General features: G+C 36.7%; 1 protein-coding gene across 19 annotated transcripts in view; it reads right to left on the reverse strand.

The window, feature by feature from the left end:
- TBC1D5 (TBC1 domain family member 5) overlaps positions 1 to 17,818 on the reverse strand; it is a 530,543-nt gene that overhangs the window by 408,618 nt on the left and 104,107 nt on the right. For 2 of the 19 annotated variants that reach the window (XM_082392679.1, XM_082392667.1), the window contains 2 exons: positions 15,410 to 15,542; positions 12,076 to 12,188 (listed from right to left, as the gene is read on the reverse strand). The exons of 13 other annotated variants lie outside the window; for them this stretch is intronic. The gene's annotated coding sequence lies outside the window, so the exon portion shown is untranslated. Of the gene's footprint in view, positions 1 to 8,594; positions 8,703 to 12,075; positions 12,189 to 15,409; positions 15,564 to 17,818 lie in introns of those variants that run through there. 4 more of the 19 variants (XM_082392681.1, XM_082392666.1, XM_082392683.1 and 1 more) reach the window with 3 other exon arrangements.

Here is a 17,818-nt window from a genome sequence, read left to right on the forward strand (position 1 = left end):
GTATTTTTTCTGTTTTGTGGCTCATGACTTTCCCATCACTTACTTTACTACCAAACTACTGTTCCTTTATTGATCTCACTGCCTATTAGCCCCTTCTCAAAAAGAATAAAAGAAACCTAAACTGGATAATATTGCTAATTATTAGCAGCATAGAAAAATAGCTGAACCAATTATTGGGTACTTAGTGAGTCTTTTAGAAAGATAATTCCAGTAGTGGGATAGAGTGCTAACAACCGAACTAGCACAGTGGCTATAGAAATGGAGGAGTGAGAGACAAAAGAACATGAGAAAAATGGTGGTACCCAGACACAGAAATGGAAGAAGAGAAAGAAGTTTAGTTTATTTCCAAGGTTTCTAATCTAGCAGGTAGGCAGATTAGATTATTTGTGCCATGAAGGGAATAAAAAATTTTTTAAAAGATAGGAGGAGAAAGGGATAAGAAAAAAGGCTGATTAAGAGAAAAAGCACATACTACATATCACTTCATAAACATGCCTACCTCAGTATCTTGCACTCCTGCAAAAGGGATGTCGAGGACAAAAGAAGTAACAAATGAATGATCTCAATTTTAATTCTGCTGACTCTTGTAACATTAAGTAACCTGAATTCACTGAGTAAAATGAAGTTTAGATCACGCCACTAATTCCTCAAGTTTTTGAGATTTCATTTTATTTTAGAAAGTCTCCTTAGTTCTAAATACACTGGTTCAAGCCTAGAAGTATCTTCAATTGAGTACTCTCTTTAAAAATTTTGCCAAGTTGTGGTCTCTACAATTCACATAATATCTCACTTTGAGCTACTTCTTGGTATAAATTATCCAGCTGAATTTTAAATTTTGCATTAGGTTACTTGTTTAGTAGGTTTGAAACTAATACTTCAGCAAAACAGATACAGGAAGATCACACGTGTATCAGTGCTTTCAGTCTAATAATTCAATAAAACAGCAATCAATTAATTTATGTTACTAATGCCATTTTTTTTTTGCTACTCAGAAGGATAACTTTTTGAATGTATTCTTCAAAATCATTTTTAAAATATTTAAAGATTCCAAGCAAAATTATTATTATGGTCTCATACTGCAACAAAATATATAAAACTAAGAATATTCAAAATCCCATAAGAAAAAATGCTCTAGGAGGTTAAAAGATTATAAATTGTGAAGTGAAAAGAGGAAAATCATAAATATGATAAATACAGTATACCAAAACTTTTGGTTTTATAACCAAAATGGGTTATGAAGATTTTTTTTATAAATTTATTTATTTTATCTATTTTTATTTTTGGCTGCATTGGGTCTTCGTTGCTGTGTGCAGGCTTTCTCTAGTTGTGGTGAGCGGGGGCTACTCTTCATTGTGGTGTGCGGGCTTCTCATTGCAGTGGCTTCTCTTGTTGCGGAGCACGGGCTCTAGGTGCGCGGGATTCAGTAGTTGTGGCTCACGGGCTCTAGAGCGCAGGCTCAGTAGTTGTGGCCCAAGGGCTTAGTTGCTCCGTGGCATGTGGGATCTTCCCGGACCAGGGCTCGAACCCGTGTCCCCCGCATTGGCAGGCGGATTCTTAACCACTGCACCACAGGGAAGCCCTGAAGATTTTTCTAAATTAATGTTTTCCAGTTTGGATACTGGAAACTAAGCAAGAACTCTCAGGCAATTGGTTATTACTCTCCAAGGGCAGGAGCCCAAATAAAGCGCCCAACTCTCGGGACTTAAAAAAAAAAAAATCACCCAGAGTCAACCTCTTGAGAAATGATCCTCAAATTCTTCTGTGTTCATCTTTACAATTATTTCTCTCGTCCAAGTTACATGAAGGGAAAGGTGACAGTCAGCTACCACACCCCCTACAAGGAGAGTTTTAAAAAGGCTTGTTGAAGCCTTCAAAAAGGCTGGTAACCCTGATCCTTAGTAGGACATCCTTCCCAGTCCTGTGCACTGGACCACTTGTTGTGTAAGTGACTGAACACTAGGCCGTCTCCCAGAGCAGCATTTGTGGACAGGGGAAAAAACCCTGAAAGACCAGGTTACTTAATCTAAAACTGCTGCTGCTTTTAAAACACCATGGCCTAAATAATCATTGAAATACTACTATCTTTCATTGAAAACATTTAGAAATGTCCTTATCTAAAGACTACCCATATGTAAAATGTGCTTTTAACCTTATAACTGCCCTTCTGAGCACCGTCTGATGACATTAATTTCTCAGCCCATGGTACTTGGGGTGGGAGTGGAGGTACGAGGAGGATGTCCTAAAAGACTCTTCTTTGTGTTTCAGAAAATGTCGATTTATTTAATCCCCATGACAGCTCGATGCAAAGGTTTTATTATTATCATTAATCCCACTTATACAGATGAAGAAATTATAGGCATTGTTAAGTAAACTTATTTAACATCACACAGTTAATAAGTGGTATTTAAACTCAGGCCTGTGACACTCCACAAGCTGATACTTTACACACCATCACAATGTCCTCAAGTATATCTATGAGTAATGTAAGTCAAAATCACATAGTGAATTAAAGTGATTCGTTTATCTCCGTATTTCATTGGAGTACCTTGGAAACCCACCACGGGGAATGAAGTTTGTGCCTCCTATAACCATGGACCGTGGGCTCATAACGTTGAAATCTGTGATTCCTGGAGCTCAGACATCGTTTTCCCTCACTTATTTTCACTCTGAAATACATTATCTCTTGAATTCAGTACAACAAGAAAGCTCTCTCTGAAAACATACCTAGCCAAGCTCTGTGCTTCAGTCAATGTGACAGGCATTAATTTAAGATTAAACTTCCTAAACGGCTAATTCCTACATAGTTTTCAACATGTTATCCTTGAGAGCCCTACATACATATGCACTTGAGAAAGACATTTTTAACGGCATTCCTTCTCAAATATCTCTAAAACCAGTGTGCAGTTGGCCAGACAATACCAAACTACATCCTGAGCCTCATAAGTATAAATGTATCAGTACAAGAATATAGATAACTCCCAGAATAAGTCTTCAAATAGAAAATTATTATACTAAGAATAAATGATAGTAAAACTTCTAGAAAATTCAGATCTGTGGCCTACTCCACCCACACCCAAAGCTGACATAACCAACTGGAAAAAGAGTTCCAAAGACATTGTTAAAATACTTCCCAAAGGCAATTCCAGAATTTCCTCATGAAGAACTTATCACTCTTGCCAGAGGGTAGACTTGTTTTGACACCTGATAAGAGTTCTTCAATCAGAACATGTTTAAAGTGAGGCAGTAAGTTGCACATTAAGCCATTTTTTCTAGCTCTTAAAACAAAGGAATAATGTTGACCAGAAAACAGAGCTCACATGGTAATAAGATTCAGTCATGTATATATTATATTATATATAAATTATTTTTAGGAAACAGAGTTTAATTCTCAAGTATAAGAATTTAAAAAATAAAGACTAAGTTCAAAACATACTGTGGTGTATTTTTTTTTAAACTACGATTCCTCTATTTTGACCCTTGGTAGCTTAGTCTATTTTGAGCTCTATTTAACCAAGATTTGGTGCCTAGAAACCACTTAACATAACTTTATTAATTTGCTAAGCCATGATATTCTGAGTTCAGCTTAGGCTTCCACATGCCCAAAACATCCACCTATAGACTGGACAGCTCTCTTCAGGGCTAATCCTTCCTCTTGTACAAAACCTCTCATCAGAGCACGAACTATTCGCAAAGCAGCTGAGCTGCGTTTCAAGCTGCTGGAAGGACTGGCCTTCCCAGCTTCATATAATTAACAATCTCAGTGTGTCTGCACGAATGAGTGACTCATTAACTTGATTTTTTTTTTAAAGAGTCAAGCTCTTAAACTACAACAAATATTAGTTACATAATATCATATACTTTTACAACACCACACAATTCAAATATACACAAGCCAAATTATAACACTCTAAGGAGAATGTATCTCAGAAAATTCCAGAATTCTCAAGACTTCAAGTCTTAGCAGAAATGAATTACATGTACTAAAAATATCTACTTTACCTGGCATTTTTAGCAACTAGAATTCTGCTCAACAGCACTTTTGATTTTCTGAAGGTACAGCCCATTTTAATCATCCCACAAAGGTTAATTTATATTCAAAAGAGTTTGTTTGGGCACAGAAAACAGGACCAAATATTTTTAAAAAGGAAAAACAACAGTCTTTTAGTAACCAGAAAATGTGATCAGGTAGGAAAACAAAGTTCACCATACGTGGAGGTTCATTTTATCAACTTCTGTGATGAAAGATCAGTAGAGTGTGTATCATTTTGGGGAAGCACAACAGTAAATATTAACATGTATATATTCACACGCTCAATTGTGACAGACAAATCGTGTGAGGTTTCTGTGAGTTAAGCAAAAAAATGGGGTGGGGGGGGCGGGGGGGGGGCTTTGTTAACATCCAATAATGCAATACAGAAATTATATTTACGCTGCATGTAATAATAGATGCTTTCATGATACTGAATAGACTTTTTCACACAAAGATGAAGATCATTCACCAAATTATTGTGACTACTATATTATATTCTGGAAAATAATGATAAATCATACAAGCCTGCTCTCTAGTCCCAGGCCCATTTATCTTTCCAGTCTCCCTCTTCTAAACTATGATAGACTAGAACACAAGAAAAATGGGTCTCTTATTCCATCACTACCCTACTGCCCACCTCCCTGCCCTTGCCCCCATAAAGTCAATCATAAGCTTCTTAGTAGGGTTTAATTTTCCTCAAGTATTTTTATTATTTTACTCAAATCTTTGGTTATCTATGATATATGGAACATGAGAATATTATAATTAATGATAACATAAGATAAAGGACTGATATAGCATTTTAATAAGGAAAATTATGATGAGTAATTATTAGTTTATATGGAAAAATTTATTTCATAATTTTTGGAATATACAAATGAAGTTAAAATAATTAGCATAAGAAATATTTGGTTTAATATAATTAAATGTGAGAGAATGTCCTTCAGAAGAGAAAAGTTAAATATAGCACTTTACGATAGTAAAGCTTTGTAAGGGTTCAGCTCACACATTTTAAAAATCTTTTTTTAAAGTCATACATACACTTTGACAAACAGGTAATTTCTATAGTGAACAAAAACAACAACAACAACAAATAACCCAAAACTAGTAAATCATATCATGGCCCCCAAAGAATGATCCCAATAAACACCAGTAGCTTCAGATAAAACGGGAAATTCCAACTCTGGCTATACTGCACAACATAATAAGAAAAGGGAGAAAACTGAGAAGAAATGGCTTAATTAAATTCCCCTCCAACAGTTAATTTTACTGAGGAGAATGATTAACCATGCAAGAGCTGCTATAGCTGTTAGATTAAAATCAGGTATTTTCCAGACTATCTTTTGGAAAGTAAGATACAGATAATATCCCAGAGAAAAGTGATCTAAAAATTCAGGTAACTATTGATTTAGAAAGTATTTTTTAAAACCATCATTATTTGCAATCAATTTAAAAGAGTATCATTAGACTGAGATTATTATAACCCATTAATACAAACTGCAACTTAACATATCTTCTCAATAGCATCTAGTGTGCACTATTTTAAAAGCTCCATAAACAGTAGTAAATAAAAATGGAATACAAATTTAATCCATTTTAAAGTTTTACATAATGACCCGTGGGGCCTGCAGCCTCCCTCCAACATGACCTACACTTTTACTCCACGTCCATATAAATTAGAATCCACATTATCAATCTTTCTGTACTCATTCTACTTAATCACTTAATACACCTGCACTTAACTATCAATGTTTCCTTTTCCATATTTGAAACCTACAGATATCAAAGAGTATGAAGAAAAAGAAACCAAAATTGGGCTTAAAGGGGAAAAAAGGTAGAGCACATCTGCAAATTCATAACTGACCCTCTTACTCCCCAACTCCGTTGCATTCCTGCTGACTTCTGAAGAGCTACCATCAACCCACAGGATTCAGAACAGGACCTACAGTAGTCAAGGAGCAAAATGGCTGCTCATTTCTTAGAGAACAGATTAACAATCTTTTTATGTATGAAGTCTACTAGAGGTTTTCTGTTATTAAAACACTGCATATCACGCAACCCATTAGGAACAAAATTATAGCAACGTTTCAGTAGATTCAGAAAGAAACATTTTGATAATATTCAACACCATTCATGATTTTTTAAATCAAAAAACAAATTTTAACTAGAAAAACAAGAAGGCTACCTTAAAGTGATGAAGTGAATGAATGCATCTTTCAAAAATCCATAGCAAACATAATACACAGTGGTGACACACAGAAGCACTATCCTTTACAAAAGAGTAAGACAGATGCCCACCATCACCACTTTTATAAGAGACTGTACTAAAATTTCCAAGACAGCACATTAAGATAAAAAATAAAAGGCAAAATGAATAAAAAAAGAAACAAAGTTGTCATTTTTTCAGTTATGATAGTCAACTGAAGACATCCAAGGGGATTTTAAAGACACTTTATTAGATTTAATAGGAAAATTCTGAAAGTTTGCTGGATATAAGGTTTCCAATTTTGACTTAACGTGTCCACTTTCCCTAATCCATGATTATCTCTTTCCTTTTTGGTGTCTATAGAGAGTTGAGTCTTACTTAAGAGTCACCAACCAGGACTACACAATGTATTAAGTGCTAAAGTTTGATAACAGTGAGATAATGTACCTCCTTTCTCAGATCCTGTTACATTTTCATCTCTTTCTATTCTTACACCAAATTGCTTCTATAATTAAAATACCCTTTTAGTGGCCGCTTTTGGCCAGATCATCAGAGTAGGCCAGTATTTCTAGGTATACTCTATCTCCGATATATCCCATTTCTTTCCTATATCAGAATAAACCAGTCACAACTCATTATTCTTCGTAAAACATAACCCAATTTACTTAAAATATCACTTTGCGGCTGACAAAAATGAGAGCCCCTTTGCCAGGCCCCTGCCCGCCTGCAGCCTGCAGTGGTATTCCTGCACTTATTCCTCACCATTTGCTTTACCAGCATCCTGCTTCCTACATCTTGAGTACCATGTGAAAATCTGGAATGTTTCACTGCATGCTTCCAGAGGGTTCCTGCTGCTTACATATACCACTCCATTTAAAAGGACCTACTCACCATACTTTTCATTTCCTATCGCTGATTCAGTTTCCAATCCATGATGGATTTTTTAAATTGTCACTTATTTTACATTTTACAAACTTTTTCAAAGCCTAGCAAAATACTAGCATTACTTGCCTATTTAACTTTTCAAAAACTCTCCCTATTTTGCTTATGGGACATTTTCATCAACAATATCTTTGGAGAAGTACAAAACCCTTTTTATATAACTCCTGCCCTTTCCAAGTTACTGAAATTGTACTCTCAAGCTCCAAATGTAATGTCCTTTCCCACGTCCTTATACTCGTTGATTTCTCTATAGCCCTAACAACTAAGATCTCCTTCCTAAAATTCTCTTTCCCTTGTTTATATAATTTTTTTTCCAACAATAGACCCATCAGTTTCTGACCCTTTTTCTGATGCTGCCACCTTATGAACATATAGGAGGTTCTCCAAGATCTTTCTTTGGCTGATTTCTTCCTCGTTTCACCCTCTCCCCCGCCCCTCTTTTGGCTTAGCAGCCTCATTCAAATTTCATGCCTTCAACTAACATTTTCTGTCCTCATGTCTCTGGTCCTGGCCTGGATCTCAAGAACTAGGCCACAGCTGGCATGTACGTAACACCCAAAGTAGACACTGCCAGTTGGTTGGATATTGGCTCAAATGACATCTCTGCACTGCTCTGGACAGTCACCACACTATCAGATGTAGCCAACACTGAAGAAGAAACCAACTCACCACATCCAATCATTCCCTAAATGTCTCTATCTGATAATCCATATCAGCACCTTATAGACAATTTATCAAATGCAGAACTCATTATCTTTCTCTAAAACTTTCTGCTCACCTGCTTCGCTTTGTAAGAAAATCCTGAGTCTTCAATAATTCTCTTTCGTACCTTCAGATCCACTTTGTTATCATATCTTACTGAATAACATTGTGGTATCAACCAAATTTGTCTCTTTTTATTCCCCAATGTCATGTCCTAATATAAGCACTTAATATCTCTTAACAAAGCTCCGAAAGCTGCTAGCTTCCTAACTAGTCTCCCATCTGCAGTCCTTCTCCCTTTTTCTCAATGTTACTAAGTGCTGCAAAAGTAAACTGATCATCTCGTTTACCTATGAGCATCCAATAGCCACACAAATTCCGTACCCTTACAATCAGTATCCTCGACAATGTGGCTGTTAGTTACTTCTAATGTTACTTGTATGTCTCCACTCTCTATGTATTCTACCAAATATAATGTCTCTATTCTTTACTCGTGATGATTCTTCTGTCTGGGTCTCCCTTTCCTTTGGGCTGGAGAAAACTAGAGAGTAGAAAGAGAAGCAATACAACCTGATATTGCAGTGGATAAATGTGATGAGTGAAAAAGAAAGATCATGAAAATTACTCATATTTCCAGCTTTTACAATAAGATATATAATGACACTAGTCACTTAAATAAAACTGGAGGCATTTGAGAGAGGGGTTAGAACTTACACTGTGAAGTGATTTGACATCTCAAAGTGGAAACAGATACCAGATAGGCAGGTGGACATGTAGATCTTGATCTCAGAAGACAGGTGTAGACTAGCAATGTCACTCTAACTGTAATAATAATTTATTTATAACTGTAATGAAAATTTGCCATAGGTTTGCTTAGAAAGCTAATATACATAAAGTTCAAAAAGAAGATAGAATTTTAAAAGAAGAGGCCTAGAACATGCCATTAGAAGCCAAGTAGAGAAAGAAGAGCTAGAAGACTGAAAAGGAATAAGCTGAAGAATGTGATTTTATAGAAGCTAAGGAGGAAAAGCACAGTTAGAAGAAGGCATGGTCTGCAATGTTGAATGCTACTGAGAGGAAAAGGAAGAAAGTAAGACAAAGAAAAGGGGAAAGAAAATCCCATGAGATTTAACAACACAGAGGTCTTAAAAGGTGGCTTTAGTTTTCACAATGGAGAAACCAGAGTGGAGTTGCTGGAGTGAGAGTGGGAGGTGAGGAAATGAAGGTGAAAAGTTGCCAGGTAGAGACAACTCCTTCAAAACACTTGGCTATGAAAGGGAAGAGAGATATTACAGAGAATGATATATAATAATACACATAAATACACATGTAAATACACAGAGTGCCTCTAAAGCTCTTGGAACAGTGCATTATTTTCTCCCACTGATAGCTCTCAATGCAACATTCATTCCTACCAAGGTCAAAAACAGGCAAGAATGCCCACCATGACCACTATTACTTTTCTTCTGGACATATTAGTCACTGAAATCAGACTAGAGAAAACCATTAGAAATGTAAAAAATAAGAATTAGAAAAGAAGAAACAAAGCTGTTTGCAGATGACCTGAAGCAGACGAGCTGGAAAACCCTAGAAAATCAATGATGAAACTCAAAAAACAAAAGAATTCAGCAAGGTAGCAGGATATAAAATAAGCATGCAAAAATCACTCACATATACAAATAAAACCAGAGAGGATATCTAATGAATGAGAAAGTCCCATTTAAAATAGTAATAAAAACAATTAAATATTTAGGAATAAACAGAAATGTTCAAAACCTACATGAAGAAGAATAAACTCTCTTCAAAGACACAAAAGTAGGCCTAAACAACAGAAAAGAAACACTTTGTCCTTGGTTAGGACATCTCAACATCAACATGTCATAAATTTACAAATTTAACTTGCGCTAGACAATTTGATATTGAAGTTCAAGTGGCAAAGAAAAGTTCAGGAAAAGCTAGGAAACACTGAAAAGGAACAGATATGGCGGGGGAGGGAATGACTCTCATTAAAACATACTACAAAGCCTCTATACTTAAAACAGTGTGGCACTGCTGAAGAGACAGACCAATGAAACGGAACACAAAGTCCAAAAATAGATTTAGCTACGATAAAGTGACATCCCAAAACACTGGTACAAGAGTGGGCTTTTTAACAAATTGATAGACATTTGGGGAAAAGAAAAAGAAGACAAAAACTTGATTTGTTTCTCACACCATACACAAAAATAAACTCTAAATGGATCGGAGATTTAAGTGTAAAAAATGAAACTATACAAGTACTGTTTTATAAGTTGAATTCCTCCTATGACCTGGGAATTATAAAAGAAAAGTCTTTCTAATTAGAACTAAAATACAAATACAAAACTTATACATGACAAAAATACCAGAAGCAAAATCAAAAGAGATATGACAAACTGGAAGAAAACATTTACACTATAACTCACTGATAGATGGTTAATATCATTACAAACAACTTTCGAAAAGACAAAATGTCCTATAGAAAGTGGCTTTTTTAAAATTTATTTTTGTCTGTGTTGGGTCTTCGTTGCTGCATGCGGGCTTTCTCTAGCTGCGGAGAGCGGGGGCTACTCTTCGTTGAGGTGCGCGGGCTTCACATTGCAGTGGTTTCTCTTGTTGCAGAGCACGGGCTCTAGGTGCGCGGGCTTCAGTAGTTGTGGCTTGCAGGCCCTAGAGCGCAGGCTCAGTAGTTGTAGCGCACGGGCTTAGATGCTCCACGGCATGTGGGATCTTCCTGGATCAGGGCTTGAACCCGTGTCCCCTGCATTGGCAGGCGGATTCTTAACCACTGTGCCACCAGGGAAGTCCCTAGAAAGTGGCTTTTAAACAGACGAAAAGACATTCAGCTCCACTCATAATAAGATGAAATGCAAATTAAATGTACACTGAGATAGCATTTCTCATCTATCAGATTGGGAAAAATTCAAAACGTTCACAGTACACTCTGTGGGCAAGGCTGTGGGGAAACAGGCACTCCCAGACACTCCTAATGGAAACACAAAATGGTACAACCCTATGCAAAGGAACTGGGCAATATCTCATTAAACTACATAAGCATTTACTCTTTGAACCAGTGAGCCCACTTCCAGGAATTTACCCTGAGGATAAACGTGCAACAATATGAAAATGCATATACACAAGGATATTCATCACAGTATTATTTTCAATTGCAAAATACTGGAAATTGCTTCAATACCCATGTGTAAGACATTGGTTGAATAAACCATGGTACATACACAAAATAAAGTAGTATCTGTAAAAATGAATGAGAAATCTCTATAAACTGATATGAAGCGATTTCCAAGAGATATTGAAAAATGAAAAATAGCAAACTGCAGAAGAACATATATAGTACACTACACTTTTAATAAGAAAGGGGAAATAAAAAAATGTAGGAAAAATTATCTGCTTATCTTTATAAAAGGAAGGATGAACTAAAAAACAGTAACGTTGTTTACCTATAAAGGATGGAGTAAATGGGAAACATGGAAAGACCTTTTCAGACAATTTTATTTTTTGGAAAAGTAAATCATTTTCTACATATTCAAAAAGTTAAGTCAACAAGGATGTGAAGCTGAAAGAAAACTAAAATGAGTGCACTCAACTGTATTTTACCGTATCCACACTTACCGTATCCACACGGATTATAAAGAAAGAAGAAATCCAAGTAATTATGAGTACAGCATTTGATTATATATACTCACAGAATTGGGTGGCGTGAGGATGGAGAACTTCAAACAAACCTTGAACGGGTAAAGTTTTTGGTAAGGGTGTTTGTTCTAGTGGTATAATGAACCAATTCTGAAACTATTTTAGATCTGTTATGTTATGGAGTTGCACAAATAAGTTAATGTGTTGATGCTGTTGGAAGCCAATACTGTCACTGTGAAAGAAGGGACACATAAATATGGAAGAGTGGAAAACAAGAAAGAACCCTGTGGAGACGGATTAGAAATAGAGATACTGGTGTGAACTAAGATTTCTAAAATGTGAATATGTGTGTTTCCCAGTATGCATGTCTGCATACATTTATGTATCAATGTGAATGTGTATACATACATACACCCGTACTTACTTCCTAGCGCTCTCTCCTCTAAAAGGGCCTAAAGGCCAAGACCCCACAGTGATGAGCACAGTCCACTAGCAAGGAGAACACTAATACCATTCCCCCACTTACAACAATCAGAGCTCGGGACTCCCCCAGTGGTCCAGTGTGTAAGGCTCCGCACTCCCAATGCAGGGGGCCAGGGTTTGATCCCTGGTCTGGGAAGCAGATCCTGCATGCCGCAACTAAGACCCGGCACAGCCAAAATAATAATAAAAAAAAAAGTAAATAAACAAAGTAAGTAATTAATTAATTAATTTTAAAAAAACCAAACAATCAGAGCTCTTCAGAGAAATGGCTGCCAAGAGCCGCCAGGGCAGAAGAGATCAGAGATAAGTCTATGACCACTTGCTTTGCCAGAAAGTAAGGAAGCACTCAAAAATCTTATGGGGGAATGCCATGCACTTCTACTAACCAAACCTGGACAATTTGGGCATCAAAATAATTAAGTAATGAATTACAAATCATTGAAAAGAACAGATATCCATGAGCTCATACCAATGATAAATGACTGAATGAATAAGTCGATCAATCAGTCAATCAGAATGGTTTCTGCTTACAGCAGAACACTGATGCTGACTGGAAGGGAGGCTGGAATTGGAAAGTCAGCAGTTTGCAACCTTTATAGAAAAAACTGTACCAGGCAAGAATCATCAACAGGTGCTACATCTAGGTGGAAATTTTGATGAGGAGCAGGATATCTGCATGATCTTGAAGTGTTTCCCCACTGACTGCTTATTACACTTCCAAGAAGAAGAAAAAAAAAACTAGCTCTACAGTGGAGAAATCTGATAACACTCTGACCGAATGATCACAATTCACATTCTCAACGTGCCTCCACATGAGATATCCCGAGAAGGATACATCATTATTTATGTAGTTTTCTGGTTGAACAGAGAACCTGAATCTAATCACGAGGAAACAGCAGACAATCCCAAATGAGGAGTGACAGGCAGACAGACAGACAAATGAAGGACTGCATCATTCAAAAATGTCAATGTCATAAGAGACAAAGAAAGGCTGTGTGACCATTTCAAATTAAAGAAGGCAAAAGAGACATGACAGCTAAATGCATTAGCTGGTCCTAGACTTAATTCTTACTGAAGGGAGAAAATGCTTATATAAGGAATGTTATTGCATCATGTGACGAATATGGAATATGGACAACAGATTAGATATAAGTATTATACTAAATTTACTGAAGCTGGTTATTGTACTATAGATATGGAAGAAGAGAACATCCCTACTAAGAAATACACATTGACATACTTTCAGGCATAAATGCAATCTCTGCTCAAAGTTCAGGGGGAAAAAAGTGTGTGTGTGTGTGTGTGTGTGTGTGTGTGTGTGTGTGTGTGTCTCTCTCTCGAGGGAAAAAGGGAGGAGACACACCCAACTGATAAATGAGGTAAAATGTTAACAGTAGGTGAATCTGGGTACAGATTAAAGTATTTTTAATTTAATTAAAGTTTTTTTAAAAAGTATTTTTTAAGCCATCCACTTGCCATTTTTCCTACCATATTAATCCCACGTTAAGTTGAAGAGAATGAGGCCCCAGGATGTGAAGTCATCAGGAGGTGAGCCCACTCCATCTTACTTCAGAGTCTAGCACTGATTTTAACTATCAAAATACATTGCATTTAAGACTTACCGGCACCTTTAGCTCTAAGATTTCCAAGGTTGTTTGGTCTGCCCTATCTTACCTCTGCTCTTCTCTCCTAATTTTCTTTCCTCTGTTCCCCTAACTGCAGGCCCCTATCACTACAATTGCATCGTGCCTCAGGCTCTCCAGCATACAGTACACTGGCCAACTTTACTTCTTACAAATCCCCTGGGAAAATCCTATTTTAGCTGGAAAATCCTGGATTTTAGCTCTCATACATTTACTGGGCTATACTTTACCTACTCCAACAGGCACCTGGAGGGCAGAACTGACTCTTTCTTACTATTGTATGCCCAAGGTCAAGTATAAACCTTACTCTATATTTGGGATTTCAGTAACCATTCATTGAGCTGAAATGTTTAACTGGTTTCATCGCTCGCTCATGGCTTTCCTCATTCTAGCAAATATTGGGAATGCTCAATTTCCTCCCGTCCATTTGCCCACCAAATCTGACTGAGATCTAGTCAACATTCACTTTCTGGAAGATGCTTTCTCAGTTATTCCAGCTCTGGAAATGTCTGCCATGCTCAATCCCTTCAGCACACAAGGGCTGTACCAATACCTTTCGCACTTATTATAAATAACAATATTGGAAAGTATGTTTTATGTGGCATAACATCACAGCAATTTCAAAAGTTGTCCTTATCTCTTATTTTGATTAAGAAAAATAAATACTGGAAAGAAGCCAGTGTGTGCATCTGCTAAAGAAAAGATAAGAATCACTGTGTTTTTAAAAAAAAAAAAAAAGAAAAAGAAAAAGAAAAGGATGCCGGACGCCACGGTCAAGTAAATTTGGAAAATGCTAAATTGAGTTAAGCTACCCCAGGTTCTCAGATCTTTTAATATAAACCAATGTATATTGTGATTATCCTAGAGAGGAACAAAATATACGGTGCTTTCCAAACTTACTTGACCATGGGGCTCTTTCTACTCAGAGCATCTCCTGGGAAAAACAAACCACAGAATATACTTTGGAAACGCTGACTACACTACTGCTGGGAGAACACATCAGAATATCTGGAACTTGCTAAGACACTTAAAAACCAAAAGAGGGGCTTCCCTGGTGGCTCAGTGGTTAAGAATCCGCCTGCCAATGCAGGGGACAGGGGTTCAAGCCCTGGTCCGGGAAGATCCCACATGCCGGGAAGCAAATAAGCCCGTGCACCACAACTACTGAGCCTAGCTCTAGAGCCCACGAACCACAACTACTGAGCCCGCGTGCCACAACTACTGAAGCCCGCGCACCTAGAGCCCGTGCTCCGCAACAAGAGAAGCCACTGCAATGAGAAGCCCATGCACCGCAACGAAGAGTAGCCCCCGCTCGCCTAGAGAAAAGCCCGCATGCAGCAATGAAGATCCAATGCAGCCAAAAATAAAATAACTAATTGGAAAAAAAGAAAAAAGAAACCAACTGCTTAACATTAACAGAGTCACGTGAAGCTTCCCACCTATAATATCTATACAAAGTAGCAACTGATTCTAATTGTAATTAGTTAACGACCAAAACCCTGGAGTTCTACATCAAATACTTGCCTACTTCAGGGTCCCACGAAAATTCTGATGTGAACTTCCTATTGCCTCCTCCAACTCTTGAACTGCAGATGACCAAATGCAATCAGCATCCCACAATTACAACACACACATGCAGAGCAAACGAGAGGTTTTGGCTGAGAAACATTACAGCAGTGCTTCTCAAATTTTAATGTGTATACAAGTTACCTGGTATACAGGTATACAAGTTACCTGTTGATCAGAATGCAGATTCTGATTCAGTAGGCATGGGGTTGGGCCCAATATTCTGCATGTGCAGCAAGTTCACAGGTAACACCAATGCTGTCGAACTAGGGACCTCACTCTGGGGGAGTGTTCTGGGCACCTTGTGACAAAAAAGAGGCCGCTAACTTATAAGTATCCAATGGCTGTCCTTCAAACTGCTTTTCAGAAGTCTAATTCTCCCAAATGAAAACAATGAAGCTTTCAATCATTTATAAAAACTGAAACTGTGTGCAATAAAAAGAAGATATTAAAATCATTATTATCTGCTAACAATTATTTTTCTTTAGAAACTGCAGTTTCCTACAGATTGCCGTGAAAGTGCATGTATTTATACAAAAATCATTTCTTAGTCTAATGCCCACACCAGTGACACAAAAACGCCTTGACATCTATGGTGATCAGGAATTGTCTCCACCAATAGTGACTTACAAGGCTGCAAAGAGAAACTATTATTGCCATGCTTCCACCCAAAAGACAATGTATAAAGCCAGCATCTTTCTCAATGATTTACTGAAAGCAGCAGCTCATTTTAATAAAACCATCCCAAAACATAAAATTGATTGAACCAACTGCTGTGGTGGGCATACACAACAGCTGATCAAAATCATTCAAGATTTTTATTCGTAACAGATTTTCTTTCCGGCTTTGAAAATTTCTTCCCATTCTATACTTTTATCTTGACATTGAAATCACTGAATTAGAGAAAAAAGAATTTTTAAATCTATGGAATAAAGTTTTAAACTACAAAGTAAGTCAATTCAAGAAAATAATAAACCAGATCACATACAACTTAATGCACATACTAAAACTAATACCCACTTTTCTAGAATGTACTTTGAGTGACAAAAATTAAGAGTTCAAACTGTGTCACCTCTTGTGTTGTCAAAAATCGTGGGGCTTTTTCTAGGGATAGCATTGCCACCACATCACACGCAACATATCACCCTGGTTCCTTACAAAGGCAAACTTAGCACAATTAGATATTATTTCTCTTTATAACTGTATTTCTTGATATTAAACATTTTAAGATTTTATTTCACTAAAAAACAAAGACATTTATCCTTTCCCTGCATGTTAAATGATGCCTTTACCTGACTTTTTATAATAAAGTAATTTTATAGTATTTTTGTCACAGTGAAGGACAAAGATAAGTCAACTGTTTAGATTCCTCTCCTTCGTGTTGTGTCTTTTTGATCACTAACAATGCTGCGTGAACAGCCAACAGAAGGCTGACATTTCATAAAATATGCAGTGATAAAAACTAATACTGTAGCATCTGGGAGCGATATATAAAATGCAGAAATACACCTAATAACTGTGATCTTAAATTACAAGTTACTAAAAGCTAAAGAAAAAGCATACCTAAGAATAAAAAAGTGGCAAGATTACAAAGGGGTTTTTTGTACTCCTGTTTCTAAAAACAAAGTTTTAAAAATAATTTAAGTCTGTAACACTTTCCCTGCTATTCTACACTTAAAAGCCAGCTACCTTCTAAGAACAGGGTTTCTGTACTATATACCTTTCAACAGTTGAAGAATACATTACAAAATCATCATTGAAAGGGACTGTAAAATATGCAAAGGAAATTCCTTTTTCTCAGATTACTTAAAAAATGTCAAAACTGATGATGAAGAAGCAATATATCACTTTCAAGACATGATGCCAGAGACCATCACCAAAATAAGTTTTAAAGACTATAATAATCTAAACAAACATACTCTTAATGTCTGTACTAATACATCTTTTCATAATCTAAGCCTTAAATTAAAGTCCTTGGTACACAACAGCAAAGTAAACTGTGCTCAAATATGTTTAAATAATTTTAACCTTACTGCTAAACATTTGTTTTTCAATAGCGGGAAGCAAGTAAGGCACTCAATGAACACCATCCAAGAGCAAATCATGTGAATTATCTTTACAGCATTTGGTTTAATATTCCACCTATATCCATCAAAATCACAGTTCAGCAAAAGTGCTTTTATTGTTTTTTTTTTTTAAATATATATGCTAAGGGGAAGTGAAAAAATAAAAGCCATATTCAGCACTTCAAGAAGCCTGAATTATACTGTAACTAAAGAAAATATACAGCAGTTACGTATGTGGGAGGCAACTGTCCTTGTGCTTATAATTAGCATCTGCATTTAGGGATTCCACCGCTTAATGCACACCCACTGCCTGTTACTCTTACCACGGCTTTTTATGTCACTTAATGGAGATAAATACTCTTTCCCCTCCTCATATTTACATCAACGCGATTTAATTTTTTTAAAGCTGTTATAATAGGTTAAACAGCAGTCTCAACATCACTCTTCATCTCCCACTGGACAAAGAATGGCATTACAGGACTGAGACTAGAGAACGCATATTTACATTCAT

Source organism: Balaenoptera borealis, assembly GCF_965194805.1.
Source record: "Balaenoptera borealis genome assembly, chromosome: 5".
Lineage (NCBI taxonomy): Eukaryota > Metazoa > Chordata > Mammalia > Artiodactyla > Balaenopteridae > Balaenoptera > Balaenoptera borealis.